Source organism: Carcharodon carcharias, chromosome 20 (assembly GCF_017639515.1).
Source record: "Carcharodon carcharias isolate sCarCar2 chromosome 20, sCarCar2.pri, whole genome shotgun sequence".
In the NCBI taxonomy this organism is placed as follows: Eukaryota; Metazoa; Chordata; class Chondrichthyes; order Lamniformes; family Lamnidae; genus Carcharodon; species Carcharodon carcharias.
Genome location: NC_054486.1, coordinates 68836642 through 68857520, shown reverse-complemented (window position 1 = coordinate 68857520; position 20879 = coordinate 68836642). Strand labels below are relative to the sequence as shown.

General features: G+C 42.2%; 1 protein-coding gene across 4 annotated transcripts in view; it reads left to right on the top strand.

Annotated features, from left to right (window-relative positions):
* The first annotated feature begins 1945 nt into the window (after window positions 1-1945).
* Window positions 1946-20879, top strand: part of LOC121292155 (5'-3' exonuclease PLD3-like) — a 64829-nt gene continuing 45895 nt past the window's right edge. For 3 of the 4 annotated variants that reach the window (XM_041213778.1, XM_041213776.1, XM_041213775.1), the window contains exon 1: window positions 1946-2030. The gene's annotated coding sequence lies outside the window, so the exon portion shown is untranslated. Of the gene's footprint in view, window positions 2031-9416; window positions 9539-20879 lie in introns of all 4 variants that reach the window. The other variant, XM_041213777.1, reaches the window with a different exon arrangement.

Genomic DNA, 20879 nt, shown 5'->3' with positions numbered 1-20879 from the left:
TTTAACCAGACACCAGGCAAAATATTTTCACCTTACGAATTCAAAATAAGGTTCATTGCACTTTGGTTGCTGTGGAGCCAGTTGGAGGCTTGCAGCTGCCTTTTGATCTTATATTGCTTCTGCTCTGCACACCCGAAAACTACTCAAGTTATACATACCACAACTGATTGAATTCAAATTCTCATTGTCTCACCAGTCTCTTTGAACTTCACTTTTTAACCCTTTCGTAGTACCAATTTTATTAGTAATATAAACATATGGCTTGATATCTGCTAGATAGGTGTGAAATTTTCACCCCACTTCTTGAATGCTGTATTCAAAAAATGCAAATGCATGCTATCTCTCTTTTGTCAAAAAACTAGTACGCATCAAAGCATCCAGACTAGCTGACTTCAATCCAATTAAGATACACCTGCAGACTAAACCTGTCTTTTAAAAGAAAAATATTTTCCAAAATATATACATTAATAGCTTCACGACAAAGGTAAGATAGCAGAATGTTAATAGCAGGACAAGGGTCAGCGCTCTGTGAAAGCAAAACATAAGAACAAGTGACGGATGGCCTTGTGAGGTGAAATGGGATGGCGGGGTTGGAGAAAATAGAGATTGGCATCCTTGGATATGGGGCATAAAGGACAACATTCAGCTTTTTATTTTTGCTTCAAGGTGAAAGTGGCATATTTGTTTCCTAAGTGATTTAGAAAATGGATCTTTGCTAGAATCTGATTTCTAATTTTATTGTATAACTTTTCATGTTCTGTTTGTGGTAATCATGGGAAAACTTGAAAATTCATCTTATGAAAAGAAATACTTGTATTTCTAAAGCACCTTTTGTGACTAGAGGATGCCCCAAAATGCTTTGCAACCAATGAAGAAATACTTTTGTAGCCATTGTTGTGTAATTTAGGAAAAGAGGAGGCTAATTTGTACACAGCAAGCTCCCACAAATAGGAGCGTGATAATTCACATCCGTTTTTGTGATGTTGAGGGATAAATATTGGCTGAGGACACCAGGAATAACTCCTCTTCTTCAAAATAGCGCCACGAATCTTTTACATCTGAAAGGTGGCACCTCCGACAGTGCAGAACTCCCTCAGTACTGGGGTGAAAACATTGGTTTTTGTGCTGAAAGAGGACTTGAACCAACAATCACCTGAATCAAAAATGAGAGTGCTATCAACTGAACCATGGCTGTCACGTGTGAATTGCTTTCTTCAATAAAGGACCCTTCATTTAGTTTACCTTTTACAGTGTTGGTACTTTTGTATTGATAACCAATAGCACAACAGCACAGCCATTTGAGCACTGCCATCTCAGCTCTTGTGATCCAAGTTTTAATCAAGCACAGATGATTAGCTAAATCTTTTCATTTAGAACACTTAAGCTCTGTGATCCAACGGGGAACATAAACCTATTTCTTATTGGTTGAGAGTCTACACTTGAAACTTCCTGTTGATAAGTTTACAGTCTGATTTAGATTCATCAGAAATATAGTACACAAAATGGAAAATTCACACTGGTTCAGTGGAGCCTGTCGTCCTGAAGTAACTATTAACCAATGGATGTGTTTTGATGCAACAGTGGGTACCAGAAAGAGTATTATTTTAACAAATATGTCTTTCTATGAAGCTGCTTCAAGTAAATTGAACACAATTATAAACTTCCTGCTTGTATATCATTCATTACTCAACAGATTATATAACAAAATAAATGCTTTTTAAAATGTTAATCAAAAAGTAATAAATACTTAGTCAAATCTTAATCAAAGCTATTCGGCAGTTATTGGCAAATATTTAGCCCAAAACCACGTTAGAACCTAAGTACCAAAAGCTAACTAAGTGCAGCACTAGTACTATGGCAACATTTTACAGAAGTATTCTAAACTTAAAAGGGAAGTAATGGAAACTTGAGTGACAGTTTTACTAAAGGTTTCATCACGTCACAACAGCTGTTTCGTCTGAATTAAGCAGTCGTTCTCTCAACTCGGTACACAACTATCAGCAAAACCACCTAGTACTTTTTCAGTACTGGTAAGTTTATACATTATTTTTGTGTTTTGCAATGTTGAATGAACTGTTTATATGTAGCTCAATGCATCTCTTTACTAAAACAATTTACTTATTAGATCAATTTCTTTTAAATCTGTTTTTTGCTTTCCTGTGTTTTCACGCTGCTTCCTTTATTACTTGCCCTTTCTTCTATATATATCATGGGATTTTCCAGTCAGCCTCCAGGTCCCCCAAGTGGCAGAGACCAGTTTAACCGCTTGCAGTGGCCCCCCCGCAGGTGGTCCAGCAATCGAGGCAGGCCGAGAGGCTCCCCTCTGCCTGGCTGAGTGCTGCAGGTTGCCCTGTAGAGGGGCTAACCCCAACAGTGATGGCCTAGCTGCAAAAAGCCAGTTCTTTTACGTTAACTTAAAAAAATTAGGAGAGGCACCCCCATTTTGAAGCACCCTCTCCTGCACTTACTTTCCATTCCTGCCTGCTGCTCTTTTCAACCTGGAAAGCCGTTGATTCCCTTCCCTTCCCTCCCTCCCCTCCCTTCCCTTCCCTCCCCTTCGGCTTCAAAAGCCTGCCCCCTGTCCTTATTTGGACCACAAGCCCACCCTTTGGCCATTAATTGGCTGCCCCAGGTAAGAACCACAAAATGTGACAGTTTCCAAGCATTTTTTTTTTGCAAGCTTCTGATCCTCATTTCAACCTGAAGGTAGGGTTCAGAAGCCTACAGAGAAAATCCCACTCTCAACGTCTACACACTCTTACCTTCGCAAGGCATCAGTGGATAGTGATTAACAGCAGGAACCCTGTCGAGTTTTCTTCCCCCTAATCGAGAGTGCTGAGGCAAATTGTAGAGCTTCGACCACTATTACTCTGAGATTAGCCCCTTCACAATAGGCTGGGAATTGAGCCGGCAACCTTTCTGTTCTATACAAATCAGCTATTCAATTGATAAACCTATTGAGCAACAAACAAAAAAAAGCAAAAAAATAAAAAAAATTGAGCCATTAGGCAAGTAGGAATGTTGTGGAGCTACCCTTTTTTAGTAAGGACAGCAGCTAACTGGAAATAAACTGGCAGTTGCAAGTAATTCAGACACGGTAAGAAAAGCCAAGTAGACTATTAAGTTTTAATATGTTATAACGACTGATCTGGCTGGGCCCAAAGATATTGCCCGATATCTCTACTGAAAATAACAAAAGGAAAGCAATGTAAACTTAGAGGTAATGGTATTACAACACAAAAACTTCTTTCCATGACTATTTTTAAGGGACAAAACCCACGCAGTAGAGTAATGAGTGGTTGAAATGAGCAAATCCACACAGATCTAACATCTAACATGTATAAAATTATAAAAATGTTACTTAGGGATGGTTACAAAATGATTATTCCTATTTGTTCTCAATGCATAGCCAGTGGGTGTGATAATCCATAGGCTGTTATTTAGCTACTCTGGTAATGAAAGAGTGTAAGAGCTGTGTTCTGTACAGTTGAGCCCATAGCAAAACATGATCTAAGCCTAGAAAATTAATTAATCTGAAGGATTTGCTTAACCATTTATGTGTACTGCATGGTTTAGAATCTGACTGCAGAACACATTACATTTCAGCATCTTTGCCATAGAAGCTGATTTTGAACTTAAGCTTTGCAAAAAAGTTCAATATTCAAATCTCTGTGCATCAATATTTAATTAGGAGATCATATTGGAATGATTTACAACTTGGGAATTTCTGATTTTCAAAGACTGGCTGAGTGTGAGCTGTAGCATTTTGTTAAAATACCTTGTGCTTTTGCAAAAGGAAGTGGGGACACTTTAATTTTCTCAATCCTTCATTGGTGTGCCTGCCTTTGTCACTGTCTCATTGACCTCCTGCATTATCCTCACTTATCACTAAAAGTGCATAAATATTTGCACCGAGCAGTTTTAAAACACAACTGTTTTTTTAAACTTTTTCAGTTAAGTGCACAGCCATCCCCAGAATAACATTCATGATTAAGTTCAGGCAAATATACTTCCTCTTTTTAAAAACAAAATCACAACAGGGTGGAAACAGTTGTTCTTATCATATTAAACCTGCAATTCAATAAACAGGAAGTGAACTATATGGGGGGAAAGGGTAAGGTTACCTTGCAGACAATGTCCTTGACACTGCCATCACCATTCCTGGGTATGTTCTGTCCCACCGGCTGGACAGATCCACAGGCATACTTAAAGAAAGAGGTGTCAACCTGCTGAAGCTACAACACAGGACTATTTGCATGCCAAACAGCAAAAGCAACATGCAGCAGACAGAGCTAAGCGATCCCACAACCAATGGGTCAGATCTAAGCTCTGCAGTCCTGTCACATCCAGTCATGAATGGTGGTTGACAAACAGCTAACTGGAGCAGGAGACTCCACAAATATCCTCATCCTCAATAATGATGGAGCCCAGCACATCAGTGCAAAAGACAAGTCTGAAGCATTTGCAAAAATTTTCAGCCAGGCGAGCCAAGTAAATGATCCATCTCGGCCTCCTCCTAAGGCCCTAACATCACAGATGTCAGTTTTCAACCAATTTGATTCACTCAATGTGATATCAAGAAATGGCTAAAGGCACTGGATAATGCAAAGACTCTGACAACATTCTGGCAGTAGTACTGAAGGCTTGTGCTCCAGAATCGCACACCTAGCCAAGCTGTTCAGTGCACTACAATCACTAGCATCTACTCAGCAATGTGAAAAATTGCCCAGGTATGTCCTGTGCACAAAAAGCAGGCCAATGACTACCCCATCAGTCTAATCTCATAACATTCATGATTAAATTCAGCAAATATACTTCCTCTTTTTAAACAAAATCACAACAGGGTGGAAACCGTTGTTCTTATCATATTAAACCTGCAATCACAGTGCTATCAAATGGCACTCACACAGCAATGACCTGCTCACTAACGTTCAGTTTGGCTTCTGCTGGGGTCACTCAGCTCCTGAGCTCATTACAACCTTGGTCCAAACATGAACAAAAGTGTTGAACTCAAGAGGTGAGGTGAGAGTGACTGCCCTTAATCTCAAGTGTATCATTTGACCAAATGTAGCATTGAGGAGACTTGCAAAACTGAAGTCAATAGAAATCAGGGGGAAAACTCCAGTGGTTGAAGTCATACCTAGCACAAAAGAAGGTGGTTGTGGTTGTTGGACGTCAATCATCTCCGCTCCAGGACATCACTGCAGGAGTTCCTCAGCATAGTGACCTTGTACTAACCATCTTCAGCTGCTTCATCAATAACCTTCCCTCCATCATAAGGTCAGAAGTGGGGATGTTCACTGATGACTGCACAATCCTCAGCACCATTCACAACTTATCAGATACTGAAGCAGGCCATGTCAACATGCAGCAAGACAATATTGGGGCTTGAACTGATAAGTGGCAGATAACATTGCCTGGCACTTGTGTGGTGTGAATTACCATCTCCAACAAGAGACAATCTAACCATGAACCCTTGACATTCAATGGCATTACCATCGCTGAACCCCCACTATCAACATACGGGGGTTTACCACTGACCAGAAACTGAACTGGGCCAGCCATAGAAAACTGTGGCTATAAGAACAGATCAGAGGCTGGGAATTCTGCAATAACTCACCACCTGACTCTGCAAAGCCTGTCCACCATCTACAAGGCACAAGTCAGGAGTGTGATGGAATACTCCCCACTTGCCTGGATGAGTGCAGCTCCAATAACACTCGAAACGCTTAACAGTATCCACGATCAAGCAACCTGCTTGACTGGCACCCCATCCAACCCTTTCAACATTCACTCCCTCCACCATTGACACACAGTGTCAGCAGCGTGTCTGCAAGGTGTACTGCAGCAGCACACCAAGGCTCCTTTAACTGCATCTTCCAAACCCATGACTTCTACCTCCTAGAAGGACAAGGGCAGCAGAGACATGGGAACACCGTCACCTGCAAGTTCCCCAGCAAGCCACACACCATCCTGGCTTGGAAATATATTGCCATTCCTTCAGGATGACTGGGTCAAAATCCTGGAATTCCCTTCCTAACACTTTGGATGTAACTACATCATATGGGCAGCCGTTCGAGAAGGTGGCTCACCACCACCTTCTCAAGGGCAATTAGGGATGGGCAGCAAATGCTGACCTAGTCAGCGACACCCACTTCCTGTGAAAGAATTTTTTAAAATCTAATGATTCACAAAACAGAATTGTAGTTATTGTTTAGTGAAAGTAGTTTTCCCTGTATATCACTTGCCAGTTATAAATATAAAGTATATTTGATATCTAATTGGATAATTTAAAATTGTTGGCATGATTTACCATTCTGGAAATTCTTATCAATCATTGACACTATTCTTAAAACTTTTACATCTAAGTGTGTATTGCATTCCAAAATCAGTTTTACATATCAAGTGGATAATTACAAACTAACAGCACTACAAAGTTTTGATTTAACATATCCTTAATTTTAAGTTTTTGCTAATGTATTCAGAGAGGCCCTATTCTTAAAATAAAATTCATGTTGCAATGCAGTGAACAGCTGTTCATATATAAAATTAAATGTGGTACTACAGACAATGGAAATCTGAAATAAAAACAGAAATGCTGGAAATATTCAGCAGATCGGGAAGCATCTGTGGAGAGAGAAACAAAGTTAATTTTCAGGCTTGTGACCTTTACTCAGAACTGTTAATATGTTAATATGCTCCCATGTACATTGTGATTGGATATGAAATGGTGACTGAATAGCTTATTTTATACAGTCTCTAATACATGTGGAACTGTTAGATTAAAAAGTTAACTTTATTGAGAATGTGTAGTAAGTCAAATCTAGAATGGTGGATGTCCTTACCTATAATCACTTATGGAACCACAACTTCAGAAAATTGGGCATATACAGCTGCAGTGGCTCTATACTCTGTGCAGGTAAATGGACAGTGGGCCCTGATACTGAGCTATACAGAATAATAAAATCTTGGATGTAAGCTCTTCACTATGCTTACTTATCTGTGGTAGCTAAAATTGGCAGCAGGCTGTAGGGAAGGCAAAAATCTGCCTAACTTTCCAGCGATTGCTGGAAATTGCATGCAAGCGGACCTAAGGATTGGGCTTACCAGTTGGAACTATAACACTGCTCCTTCACTGTCGTTGGTTCAAAATCCCGGAAACTCCTTCCTAACAGCACTGTGGGTGTACCTACGCCACATGGCCTGCAGCGGGTCAAGAAGGCAGCTCACCACCACCTTCTCTGGGGCAGTTGGGGATGGCCAATAAATGTTGGCCTAGGCAGTGATGCCCATATCCTGTGAAAGAATTTTTAAAAACTTGCTTAATGTATGGAAGGACTGCGTACAACTATTGGAAGTTCACCTGGCCTTCCGAGACAGATGAGAAAAAACTGTATGGGGGTGGTGGATTAGAGTAGTGGGGTGGTGCAAAGGAGAGAAAATAGAGCCATTGTTATGATGTAACATTACAGTGCTGTCCACAATATAGGAAAACATGTTCTAGTGCTGTTTTACATATGTTCGGGAGCTTCAACAAGACGATCTATCATTGTTGTTATGATGGGTTTGCCTCAAGATCATTAACTTCTTATTCTCGAGGAGATCTCAGTGGAGGCGATGGATTTTACTCAAAAAATATTTATTTACATGCTAAATATTTACAAAGGTTAAATAAGACTAACTGATCACTAGAGTTGCCCTCTGAGATGCTACTCAGACACCCTGTCTCAGTGAGTGACATCACTGTGACATAGCTTCCTTTGAGCGCGCTCTGAAGAAGTCACACAGACTTACAATGTTAATTCTGTTTTTCTCTTCACAGATGCTGTCAGATCTGCTGAGTTTTTCCAGCATTTTCTGTTTTCATTTCAGATTTCCAGCATCTGCAGTATTTTGCTTTTATCTCGGTATCCTCTTACCAGAGTTAACCCTTTACACTTTTTTGATACAATGCAAACAAAGCAAATGCCACAATTGAAAAATAACAACTCTGAGTTATCATGAAGAGATTAGTGTCTATAATGTTATTGGAAATTATTTTTTTAAAATACAGTTTAGTGGTATCTTTGTTTTTGTGTGTCTACATGTGCATGTGTGTGTCTTAACTGGATTAAAGACAGCTGGTCTAGAGGCTTTGATGTATAGAAAGAAGTAGGTTTGAAATGGTAATTAGATAAACATGGGGAGGTTTAGAAACATAGGGGTCAAGAGGGAAATTTGCATTTTTAAATAAACCATTCAAAAGAATAGGCAAAATCTTGCACCTAGTTAGAAGAACGAAGCAATGTGTTTATTTTTTCACATTACTAATAAAATTGGTGGAATGAAAGGATGTTATTGTTAGAAGAGGTAAAATTAAAAGCCTAGTGATACAATGGAAAATATACATTCAAAGAGAAAGATGTATATAAAGGAGAATGGAGATTGTGTGTAAGGCAGAGGCATTTTAAGAAACATCAAATGTGAGAAGCCTCCAGCCCGTAAACATCAAGTCTGTCTGCAAGGACTCAGAGCTGAAAGAAACCCATTTTGAATGTGACTGTCCAGCTGTGCTTTGCCAAGTGTCTCTAAATCTATGAGATTTATTATTGCCTTACTGGGGGTCTAACTGCGAGTCAGATTAATTAGGGGCTTTTTGAAGTTATTATAGTAGTAGTTTTGTAGATATATGTGTGTGTTTATAATCTTTCTTGTATTAATAAATGTTTAATTTAGTTTTATAAAAAAACCTCTTGAGACTTGGTTGTCGTATTACTACTGGATTCAAAGCCTGCATCTCGAAACATACAAATTGCAAAAATGGGTTATGACAGTTGTTTCAATTTCCCTGTGGGATTTAAACAACTCAGTCTTTACCATCGGTTATGTCATAATAGTGTGTATTGATATAGTACTGTTTATTGAAAGATTTCTAATTGAATTATTATGAAGGGGGCTTATTTTTTGATCATACTGTTAGGTGATGACATCTGACTTTCATGTAACAATTTAAATTGTTAGTAAAAATAGTAGCACTACTTTGCATGAACAAAAAATATCAGAGAGCTTCTCAAATTCCTTTCACTGACCCTGCTGAATAACAAGCTTCAATCTCAATTCCTCTTTTGCGTGGCTTCTTATTGGTGATCTCTGACATAAACTATTCCGTAGGCTGATTAAATTCAGTGTGGCTGTATTTTGGATGGTAAAAGCTCTAAATAATTATTTTTTGAAATTCTTTCTATTACTATTGAGAGGTAATATTTAAATTATTCCCATTATTGAACTGAACATTCTACAAATTCACACTAATAAATTAATTAGGTGCTCAATTGAAGAATTGCTCTTGCAAAGAGCTACCATGTACTCAACGGGCTAAATGGTCTCCTGCGCTATAAGCTTCTATGATTCTGAGATCATCACATTGCTGTTCACAGGAGCTTGCCGTGCACAAACTGTCTGCCATGTTTTCTACATTACAAAAGTGACCAGATTTCAAAGGCACTTCATTGACTGTGAAGCACTTTGAGACATCTTGCAGCCATGAAAAGCAAAAAATGCAAGTCTTTCTTTAATATCTGACTGGAAAGTACTATCTTATTGCCTTATTTAGAGTAAATTATTTTAGAGTTTACAGAATGAGGAAAGTTTTGCAATTTTTTACATATCTTTTTCCTTCATAAAATATAACTCTTCATGAGACTCTGTTGCTGGTTCAGAGCCTCTTGATCATGATTGTTGGTTGGATAATCAGGATAGTTGGATAATGTCTGATTGCACCTGGTAAAGCTTCATGATAGCAGCAAAGCTTTTTAAATTACCCCATAGAGTTATTTTGAAATAAAGCGTTCTTCCAGTGAGCTGACATTATAACATTGGTCCAGTGCCAACATTTGGTAAAGAACAGCACCTTTCCAATACCAACCACAGACCACAGCATATCTGAACAGCTGGATTAGAAGATGAAAAGTAAAAACTTTTAAGAAGCAATTTCTAAAACATGTAAAGAAAATCATTTATGGTAATAAGAGCTTGTTAATGGGTTAAATTTACTCTCTTGTGACTCCAACTCTTGCTGAACTTTGCGGTTCACAAGTGGATTTGAATGCAGGCTGTTTAGCCTATTTGATTTTATCCTTAGTGTGCTACAGTTACAGGATCTTAGCTATATCTTATTTACGCCCTTTATCCTGACCCCAGCCAATCTCAGGAAATACATTTCAGCTGCTGACCTTCTGTACGAAGAAATGTTTCCTGATAGCTGCCTGAAATTTTTTCTTACAATCCTGACCATGTGCCCATTAATGTTTCTTGAAGTATGGTTCTTGTTTTGTCATGTGTTTGGGATCTAGGTGGAATTCGTCAGGGTTTGTCTATTTTCCCTAAGTAAGCTACTCAAGACTGTAGTTTGTTATAACCATTACTATTTATTTACAGCTCTTTGTACATCTTAGGAACTCTGCACGAGGTTGGATTTCTCTTCCCTCCAGATCTCTGTTACCTAGTCATGTGTCATTACAATGGGCCCTGACAACATTACGGTGTTAGTACTGAAGACTTGTGCTCCAGAACTGCAGCACCCCTAGCCAAGCTGTTCCAGTACAGCCATAACACAGGCATCTATCTGGCACAATGATATTTGTTCAGGTATGTCCTGAACACAAAAAGCAGGACAAATCCAACCTGGCCCATTACCAAAACAAAAATACCTGGAAAAACTCAGCAAGTCTGGCAGCATCTGCGGAGAGGAACACAGTTAACGTTTCGAGTCTGAATGACCCTTCAACAGAACTAAGTAAAAATAGAAGAGGTGAAATATAAGCTGGTACCACCCAATTTGTCTGCTTTCGATTATCAGGGATCATCAACAGTACTTTCAAGTGTCACTTGCTTCTCAGTAACCTGCTCACTGATGCTTAGTTTTGGTTCTGTAAGGGTCACACAGCTCCTGACCTCATTAACGTCTTGGTTCAAACATGGACAAAAGACATGTACTCCAGAAGTGAGGTGAGAGTGACTGCCTTGACATCAAGGCAGCATTTGACCATGTGGCATCAACGAGCCCTAGCAAAATTGGAGTCAATGGGAATCAGGGGAAAACTCTCCACTGGTTGGATTCATACCTAGCACAAAGGAAGATGGTTGTGGTTGTTGGTGGTCAAACATCTCAGTTCCAGGATATCACTGCAGGAGTTCCTCAGGGTAGTTTCCAAGACCCAACCTTCTTCAGCTGCTTCATCAATGACCTTCCTTCTATCATAAGGTCAGAAGTAGGGATGTTCACTGATGATTGTACAATGTTCAGCACCATACGTGACTTCTCTAAGACTGAAACAGTCTATGTCCAAATGCAGCAAGACCTGGCCAATATTGAGCCTTTGACTGAAAAGTGGCAAGTAACATTTGCACCACATAAGTGCCAGGCCATGACCATCTCCAACAAAAGATAATCTAATCATTTCCCCATGATATTCTGTGGCATTACCATCACTGAATCCCCCACTATCAACATCCTGGGGGGGGGGGTTACCATTGACTAGAAACTGAACTGGATTAGCCAAATAAATACTGTTGCTACAAGAGCAGGACAGAGGCCAGGAATCCTGCAGTGAGTAACTCACCTCCTGACTCCCCAAAGCCTGATAAACCATCAGTCTACAAGGCATAAGTCAGGAGTGCGATGGAATACTCTCCACTTGCCTAGATGAGCACAGCTCCAACAACACTCAAGAAGCTTGTCACTATCCAGGGTAAAGCAGCCCACATGATTGTAACCCCTTCCACAAACATTCAGTCCCTCCACCACCGATACACAGTAGCAGCAGTGCCTACCATCTCCTTAGGCAACACCTTCCAAACCCACGACCACTACCATTTAGAAGGCCAAGGGCAGCAGACACATGGGAACACCACCACCCTCCAAGCCACTCACCAAATTGACTTGGAAGTATATTGTCGTTCCTTCACAGTCGCTGGGTCAAAATCCTAGAATTCCCTCCCTAACAGCACTGTGGATGTACCTACACTAGATGGATTGCAGCGGTTCAAAAAGGCAACTCACTGCCATCTTCTCAAGGCCAATTAGTTATGGGAAATAAATGCTGGCCTAGCCAGTGACACCCACATTCCATGAATGAATAAAAAAAAAATCATAGTTCCATCAACATCAGGTGTTTCTGATGTTAACCCTTCACTCTACATCTCCACTCAAGTTTTTATCCCAATTATATCCATCCTCCTACATCTCCACCCAAAGTCTCAGACTTCATGGGGTGAGTCTCTGAAGTGCCTTGACCAATCTCCCCAAGCTTGTTCTGATCTTTTTCTGAGGTCAAGGACTATCTGCACTCTTTCTTCATGCAATACGAGTGTCCTACTCCTCAGTGGCTGTCGAACTTTGTTTTGTTTCTTGTTGTTTATCTTGATCAGGATCTGAATAGTAAGCCAAAGTTTCTATTGACTTTCTTTCCAAGGATATTATGGCACTGCAGTTTTTCCTTATAGTTCCCTGGTCTGTCTCAACCCTGTAAGATCTAGGCTGTGAAGCTCTTTCGATTATTATACTTTCCTTCTGGTGCTCCAGTGTCCGTACTCTCTCCACAGGCTACGGTACTGACAAGCCTTGTGTTTTGTGCCTGAATTTGAAGTTATGACCTTCCTTGTGTCTCTGTTCCTCCTTATGCTTTCTAATCCTCTCGTGGTCGCTTGAGGTGATATTGTGTTCTAGTTTCTATTGCAGAGCTGCAAGTTGTATTCTCAGTCATCTTCCCATTAACAACGCTGATGGTGAGATATTGAACGAGATATTGAACCATTTTGTAGCAGTGAGGTTTAGTAACTAAGAAGGGATAAGTTGAGATATCCATTCTTCTTCATCCAGTGTTTGATGGTTCAAACATCTCTCTCAGCTTCTCCATTCGCTTGAGGATACTGAGATGAGCTCGTCACATGAAAGAATCCATATTCCTTCAAAAAGTTGTGGAATAATTCATTAGCAAATTGTGGACCAATATCTGACACTGCAATGTTCAGGATGTCTTGTGTTGCAAGGATTCTCTTCAGTGGTTGAATAACTGCTTCTGATGATATGCTGTACAATCTGTTCACTTCAATCCACCTGGAGTAGCAATCAATGACAATAAGGAATATTTTACCTTTAAAATCAAATAAATCCATTCCCAGCTGCTCCAATGCCCTGATGGAAAAGTGGAGAGTGATGGTGGTTCTCTTTGCACTTGGCTGTTCACTGCACATGTAAGGCAATTTGAAATTACTTTTTCAATAGAATGAGTAATACCTGGCCACCAGGCTGTTTGCTTGGCTCTAACTTGACAGTTTGCTATCCCTAAGTGACCTTGATTAATTTTTTAGAGAACATCAAGCTGAATTGTTTTCAGAAGGACAATTCTGTCATTAAAAACTAGTAGATCATCAATGATTGTGAGGTGTTTCTCTGTTCGAAATACTGCCATAGTTATTAGTGTTATTAGGAGTATAAACGCATTGTTTACAGGTCTGGGTGAAGTCCTATTTAAAAAAATGTTATAATTGAAAAGGAAACATTGGCAGCAACAAAGTGTGCAAGAAGTTCTCAGACTATATGATGGATTGCAGTTTCAAATTGAAACTGGCCATAAGCTATTAGTCACTCTTCTGAACATGAAGGAGATTGTGAAGATGCTTAGAATTAAATGCTTCAGACTGAGACCATCTCTTTGTACCTTGAATGGAAGCCCATCCTTCCAGAGAGTATTCCTTTATCTGGGTACATTCATCATCTTGCTGTTGTACTTGTTTTACCTCCTGCAGCTTCTTTGCAGTGGACGATAGATATTTGTTAATGAGTTACGTTTATGCTTCCACCACCTTGATGAAATTCAAATCCTATATTTTGGTTCCTTCAACAGTGCATCTGCTGTCGCCTGCTACTTCCTGTGATCATACTCAGTTACTGAATCATACCTCATTAGTCTCAGTCTGAAGCATTTAATTCTAAGCATCTTCACAATCTCCTTTATGTTCAGAAGAGCAACTAAAAACTCATGGTCAGTTTCAATTTTAAACTGCAATCCCATCACATGGTCTGAGAACTTCTTGCACACCCTTGTTGCTGCCAATGCTTTCTTCTCAATTGTGGCATTTTTTTCTGTGTCTGTGAGTGATCTTGAGGCATAATAAACTAGCCTACGTTTACCATCTCTTTGTACCTTGAATAGAACTTCACCCAGACCTATAGATGATGCATCTGCTGATACTATCACTAACAGTTCTGGATTATAGTGTGTTAAAATTTCAGGAGAAGTTAGAAGATTTTTGATCTTCTCAAAAGCGTTTGTTGGTCCATATTCCAGCACACCTGTTGACCTTGTCTCAACAGCTGTCTCAATGACTAATTGGTTTCTGCCAAATTTGGTTGACCATCCTGAAGAATCTTTGTAGCTCTGTAATGTTCCTAGTTGCAGAAACTCTCAAATTGCCTTTGTTTGGATCGGCTGTTATTCCTGAGTCTTGAACAACCTGCCCTAAAATTTTAATCATAGGTTTTAACAAATTTGCATTTCTCATTCAATATCAAACTTGTATCTGTAAAACTTTCGGATCTGCTTTAACTGTACAGTCATGTTCCTCCCTCATGGGGTCATGTATGAGGATGTCATTTATGTGGCATATTACTTCCTCCATGCCTTCTAGGGTTTGAGACATTGTTCTCTGGAATATTTCTGGAACAGATGCAATTCCAAATGGTAATTCATTAAAGTAATAATGACTGAACGGTGCTATAAAAGTGGTCAGCAGTCTGGGTTCTTTGTACAAAGGCAACTGCCAAAATCCACTCTTTGGATCTAATTTGTCAAATAGAGTACTTTTAACCAGCTTGGCAAGACTCTCATCTACTGATGCCATTGGGTGGATCTCACATTCCACTGATTTATTTAGTTGAGTCAAGTCCACACAGATTCTAATTAAGCCATTTGGTTTTGGGACCGTGATCATTCCAGAACACCAATTTGTTGGTATGGACACTGCAGAGATAACTGTAGTATAAGGGTGTTCGATTTAGTAAGGGTTAATGTAGGATTGGAGAACAGTACCGCCCCCAGTATGATGTAGAGAGTCACATGATAGTAGACTGAGTTCAGTAGGAGTCTAGCAGAAGCCAGCATGGAGATAGCACCTAGTTAGAAGATGTATATAGTTATGAGTTGTTAATAATCACTTAATGGTCAACTATACAAGCCTCCAGACCTCTCAGTGAAACACCAAATAACCTTTACTACATGGTGGCAGTGAAGGATGGATCCCAAAAGCATGAAAAAGTAATGAAATTGCAGCCTGACCTGCGAGGAGTGTGCCTAAATTGAAGACACAGCTGCAGATTACTTAAAAAGAGGTTCCATTGCACACATGGAGATCCATTGCCAGACTTGATCGAATGTAAAAGCAGAGTCATAGGGCATAGCCAGATCATAAAAAGCTGTGCAAAATTTGAAAAAGAGAAAAGGTCAAAAAGCAGAAGAATAATTCACTGTGCAGATGAAAAGAAGAACCTGAGTTAACGAAGAGTCAAGGGGTCAATGTGCTGAAGCTTGTTCTGCTATTAACACATTCTGCTATCTGATTTTTATGCCACTATTAAAACCTGCCTTAGTCTTTAACATTATCATTACCATTCCCTTTGTCTTGTGTTCATGACATCTTTGTCATTTAATCTCTCCTAAGTTCCAACCTATCCCTGACCTTTTGTGCTCCACCCCTCTCTTCAACAGCATAAAACACATCATATTTCTACCTCTCTTAACATGGAAGAAGAGTCATGTAGACTTGAAACATGAACTCTGTTTCTCTCTCCACAGGTGCTTCCAGATCTGCTGAGTTTTTCTGGCACTTTCTGTTTATTTTGGATTTCCAGCATCCACAGTATTTTATTTTTATTATAGCAGAGTCAAGGGACCTAACCAGATCACAAAAATGGTGAGAAAAATTTACCGAAAGGCTGAACATACCTTTTAAAAATCATCAGGGCACTAATCAGGCAAAGCATACTTATTGTTTAACCAGTACAGCTAAAGGAACGCTGCAGCTGAGTCTGAAGTCAGTGCCCAACCAGGTGATGGCTGAGTGCAAATGAATGAAAAAAGTTCTTAAAACAGCAGCCAGAGATAAAAAAAAATCACCTTCAAAAAAATCTCTAAGCTTATAAGTACATTGCCCAAATGGCTTGTTTGAAGATTTCCTTCAGGTTTGAAGAGTCAGGCCTGCGATCACTGCGGGAGCTCACTAAGGTCCGATAGGACAGTTACCACAGTGCCATCTTGGAAGAGAGAGAAAAAAATAAAGCTGCACTCCCCTCTTAAGGAAAACAGCCATGGATAGTCAATTAAAACTACCAGACCAATTTGAGCTCAGCAAGGGCCAAACCATACACAAAATTGGGCATCATGGAGAAGACAGGAGTACATCAGGATTAGGTAGAAAATTGGGGGAAGTCCAAGTTAATAAGCTTTTATACTTGTTTGGTGTATTTGCCAATGAAATAATCCCAGTGCAAGGCATGGATGAATCCTCAGCCAGCCTTGAGAAGAAAATTAAAAGCCTTTGACAAATATTTTAATCTTTAAGTTGTGGAGGATGGAAAGCTTAAAAAGGGGGATAGAACAACCTCAAGAAAGCAGCAAAAGGACAAAGCAAAGCACATGAGGGTGGCAGACCACGCCAGCGCAACAAAGTGCACAAGCCAAAGAATTTAGTGCAGAGGAAAGGGAAGGATGAGAAACAGCCAGAAAGCTTAAACATAGATATTTTTGAAAAGGCTGACACATTATCCAGACTGCAACAGTACGTGGCAGTGCTGAGCCTTTGGGCTCTGATTGAAGGGAAAGCCGTAAAGCATTCCAAGCTGTGAGTGGATATTGAAACCACAAGTAGCACAATCACAGAACTGAAACCAGCTAAGATTTTGCTGGAGACAGACTTGGCTAACAGTGAAATCAAAATGAAAGACAAGGACAAAGGCCTGCTATCTTTGGTGAAAAAAGAAAAGACAGTAATAAGATTGGAAAATGTTTGAATCAAAGCCAAATTGGAAGACTTGAAAGACAAAATTAAAGCCAGGTATGTATTTTTTGAAAATGTATGATAAACTAAAATCTTCAATGAACCAATTTGTTTAAGATCTGAACAAACACATTTCTGAGGTCTCACAAAGATACAAGCTTGAGGCAGTGCACCCTGGCCACTCGGGGAGAGAGAGAGGGAGGACCGATTGCACAGCAGCATGAGCAGGAGGAGAGGGGCAGGCTACAGGAGAGGCCAGCGGGGGGCTACTGCGCCTCCCCCACCCCCACACCCGATTTTCTGATGCATGCCTTGCTGTCCTCCTCTAAGAGGTGTCTATCCATTGGCACCTGCTGTATCTGGAGGATGGGAGGAGGAGGGCCTCCCATGTCACCAGCCAGGCGTGGGAGGAGGTGGGTGACGCTGTAAGTGCCCATGATGATGTGTGGTGCACTGGCACCCAGTGCAGGAAAAGATTCAATGATTTGCTGCGCTCTGGACGATTGAGTACCATGTTGGCCTTGGCCATTTGACCCTGAAGGCAGCCTTAGCCTTTGAGCCCCCCCACCATGTCTTGCTGTTGTTACTGCATTGGGCATCTGGTGCACGCTGGGTGGGCAAACGGGTACTGACCATGCTTACACCAGCCTTAGTGGTTGAGGAGAAGAAGAGTTCTCCTCGCAGCATATGTTGGTGTTTGTCGCATTTGAGTAGTCTAGGGGCAACCTGCAGGGGAGGCTGCTAGACACATACTCTGAACTTCAACACATGTCATATTGATGGCAATGAGATGGTGCAAGGGCTGCCTCAAGGTGTTTTGGCCAAGTGCCATCTGCTGGCATTGGCGCCGCACCTAGTTGCGCCTCCTTGCCGTGGACGCTAAGACCCGTGTATTATTCAAAGTGATGGATGCCGAATGTGTCCAAGGTGACTGTTGGGGGAGGGGGTTGGGACCAGCCATACTATCTTCTGGGGTCTGATCACTAGTAGTGTGGACAGGAGCTGCTGGAGGCCTCAGACGGGCTACTGTTATTGGGGTGCGGCGTGCGTGTGCAGAGTACATGAGCAATCAGCCCCAATAAATCCTCTTCTCTGTTCTGCAGGCAAAAACTGAATACAATCTCAGGGAGCGCCAGAGGACTGGTGGTGGGCACACCCTCCTCCAGCACCACACAACCTTCGTAGAACAGGCCATGGAGCTGAGCAGCAGTCAAGAGGCCAGGGCGGCCGGGGCAGTGAGGCTGGGGTCCGGCGGGCAGGTATTTGCGGTCCACAGTCCCATCCACTCTGTCTGCCCACCATCCAAACCACTGATGATTGCTGCAATCGTTAATGCTGCAACACTGCTCATTCACAGACTGAGACATTCTGATGTGTGGGTCATACAGAAGAGACTCTTGTCCCCTTAAGGATTTGTGTCTCCACCACCTTTCAAAGTTACCTTTTCCCATTTGTGACCTTTATCACCATGGCCTAACATGCCATGGCATTGCTGCTGCACAGCCAAATACCTTACTGCATCTTAGGGAGTTTGGGATCTCCTGCACCCTTTCAGCCAGTGCCCCCCACATTACTTTGTCCAAAAGGTCCTCAGCACCTCAACTGTGAACCTCATGACACTCAACTTAGATGAATGCCACCACGTTACTCGTCCCTGCACCAAGGGGAAATGTTGCTTTCTGCCCACCCGTTCTAAGCCCCTCCTTACGGTATGAAGGTCAATAATGTGACCTCTCAATCTCCTGTGATCAACGGCAAATGTTGCAACTGTTTGTGATGTTTCCTCCGCCCCGCAACTATCCAGGCCACAATGCATCCAGGTCAGGTACCTTTGCACTCTCCCCACTCCAATGTTCATAACATGACATGTGGAATTCCTGAGGCCATCTGACCAGCCTCCCTGCATGTGCGTCTAATGATTGGGGCTCCTCTTGACTCTTTTCCACCCCACCAATATTCGTCTCCTTAGGGTCTTGAAGGGTGAGTGACTTATGAGGCTGGGGGGGCAAAGTGAAGAAAGGTGTTACTGACTGTATGCTAACTGATGCACTGTCCTTGTTGTTAATTTCAGCATCACCACCAGAGCAACCCGCACCTCGACCCCACAGCTCAACTCCACACCTGAGGGCCAACCAGTGCAACTTGCGGCACATCAGTTCAGCCAGCCAGGCACCAGCACAGACACATATACCTCGGTAGGGACTTTACCGTCAGCTAGTGTCCCGGGTCACAGTGGAGAGGGCACATCACGATCGCTGGAGGAGATGGTAGGGACAGAGAGTGCCGATGGCACCAGCAGCCGGAGGGCTACTGGGGATGACGCACATGCTGAGTCCAGCACTGATGATGTGCCTCTGGAGTTGTCACCAATGCAGCAGCTGCAGGACAGGCGGCAGGAAGTGCGTTTGTGTCTGGCAGGGTTGCATGAGTGAATGCTTAAGTTGCTCTCTGTGACGAAGGAGTCCAGGCAGAGTGCATGTGAAGGTTTGACCCTCAGGGCAGAGCTTCAGGTTTCCTCCAATGAGAGATTGGCGACTCTCATAGAGAGGGGGTTCAATCAATTGGAACATTTTATGATTGGGATACGCTCTGACTTGCAAGGCCTCACAGCGGTACTGGCCACGGGTGGTCATTCCCAATGTGGGAGATGCTGTGGGCATCAGGCATTGGTGCTCGGTACCCATGCATCTGTGGTGGGCAGGGAGGTCGAAAGGGACCTCACATTGGCGCAGCAGCTGCCTGTTGTAGCTGCGAGCTCCTCTCTGGATGAGGGCAGCAGCTCCACCGCCGCTCTGCCAGTAAACGTTTCTTCCATTGAGGCTGCTACAACTGGGGAGGTGCCAGTTCTGGAACTGGCCACTCCCTCCCAGGCGGGGCCATAACAGACTCCACGGGCCAGAGGACGCTCGCCAAGGTCATCGAGGCCAATAAGACAGCAGAGTCAGCAGGCTATCTCTCAAGCCACTCTGAGCGATGGGGCGGCACCCAGACGTAGCACCCGAAAACGTAAGCATAAGGCATGATAGGTACTCCACGGGTATGTCCTTGGTGATTTTGTGCTGGCCTTAGAATAGGGACCCAAATTGTTCTTATTGCAATGGAGAATTGTTTGCTTTTCTTTTGGACATAATAAAATCCACTTTTGTTACCATGGCTGAGGGTCTTTTGTTTGTGGGGCATTTTCCTTTTTCACATATTTATCATGAGTGTTTGAGTGGACATTGATGTTCCTGCACTAAGCCTTTAGTTGCAGCTGAAAAGGTGGAAGATGTGGCACCTAAGTCCCACATGTGGAAGCACCAGGCAATGCTACTCCTGCTGCTCCACGTGTTTGGAGCTACCTGAAGGTTCTTTGGACTAAATTGTCCCGGGAGTCTCTGCCTCCTTGGTGTAGTTGCGGGTCGGCGTGCTGCCCCTCATCATCGCCCTGTGCTTCCTCATCCTCTGAGCCACTGCTGGATTCATCATGTGCCTCATCCAGGGGGTCAAGGTTTTCATCGTCAACTGCATCCCCCCTTCCAGCGCAAGATTGTGCAGAGCGCAGCATGCTACCACTAATCAGAGAGACGCGATCTGGGGGGTACTGGAGTGTGCCCCTGAACGGTCCAGGCAACAGAAGCGCATCTTGAGAAGACAGATGGCTCTTTCCACCACAGCCCTTGTGGTGCCCTGGCTCCTATTGTACTGATGCTCAGCTTCTGTTCTTGGACAGCTTAGTGGCCTCATGAGCCACCTTCGCAGGGGATAGCCCTTGTCACCCAGCAACCAACCATCCAGCCGAGCCGGAGCATTGATGAGCCCCAGCACCTGGGAATGTCTGAGGAAGTAGGCATCGTGGGAGCTGC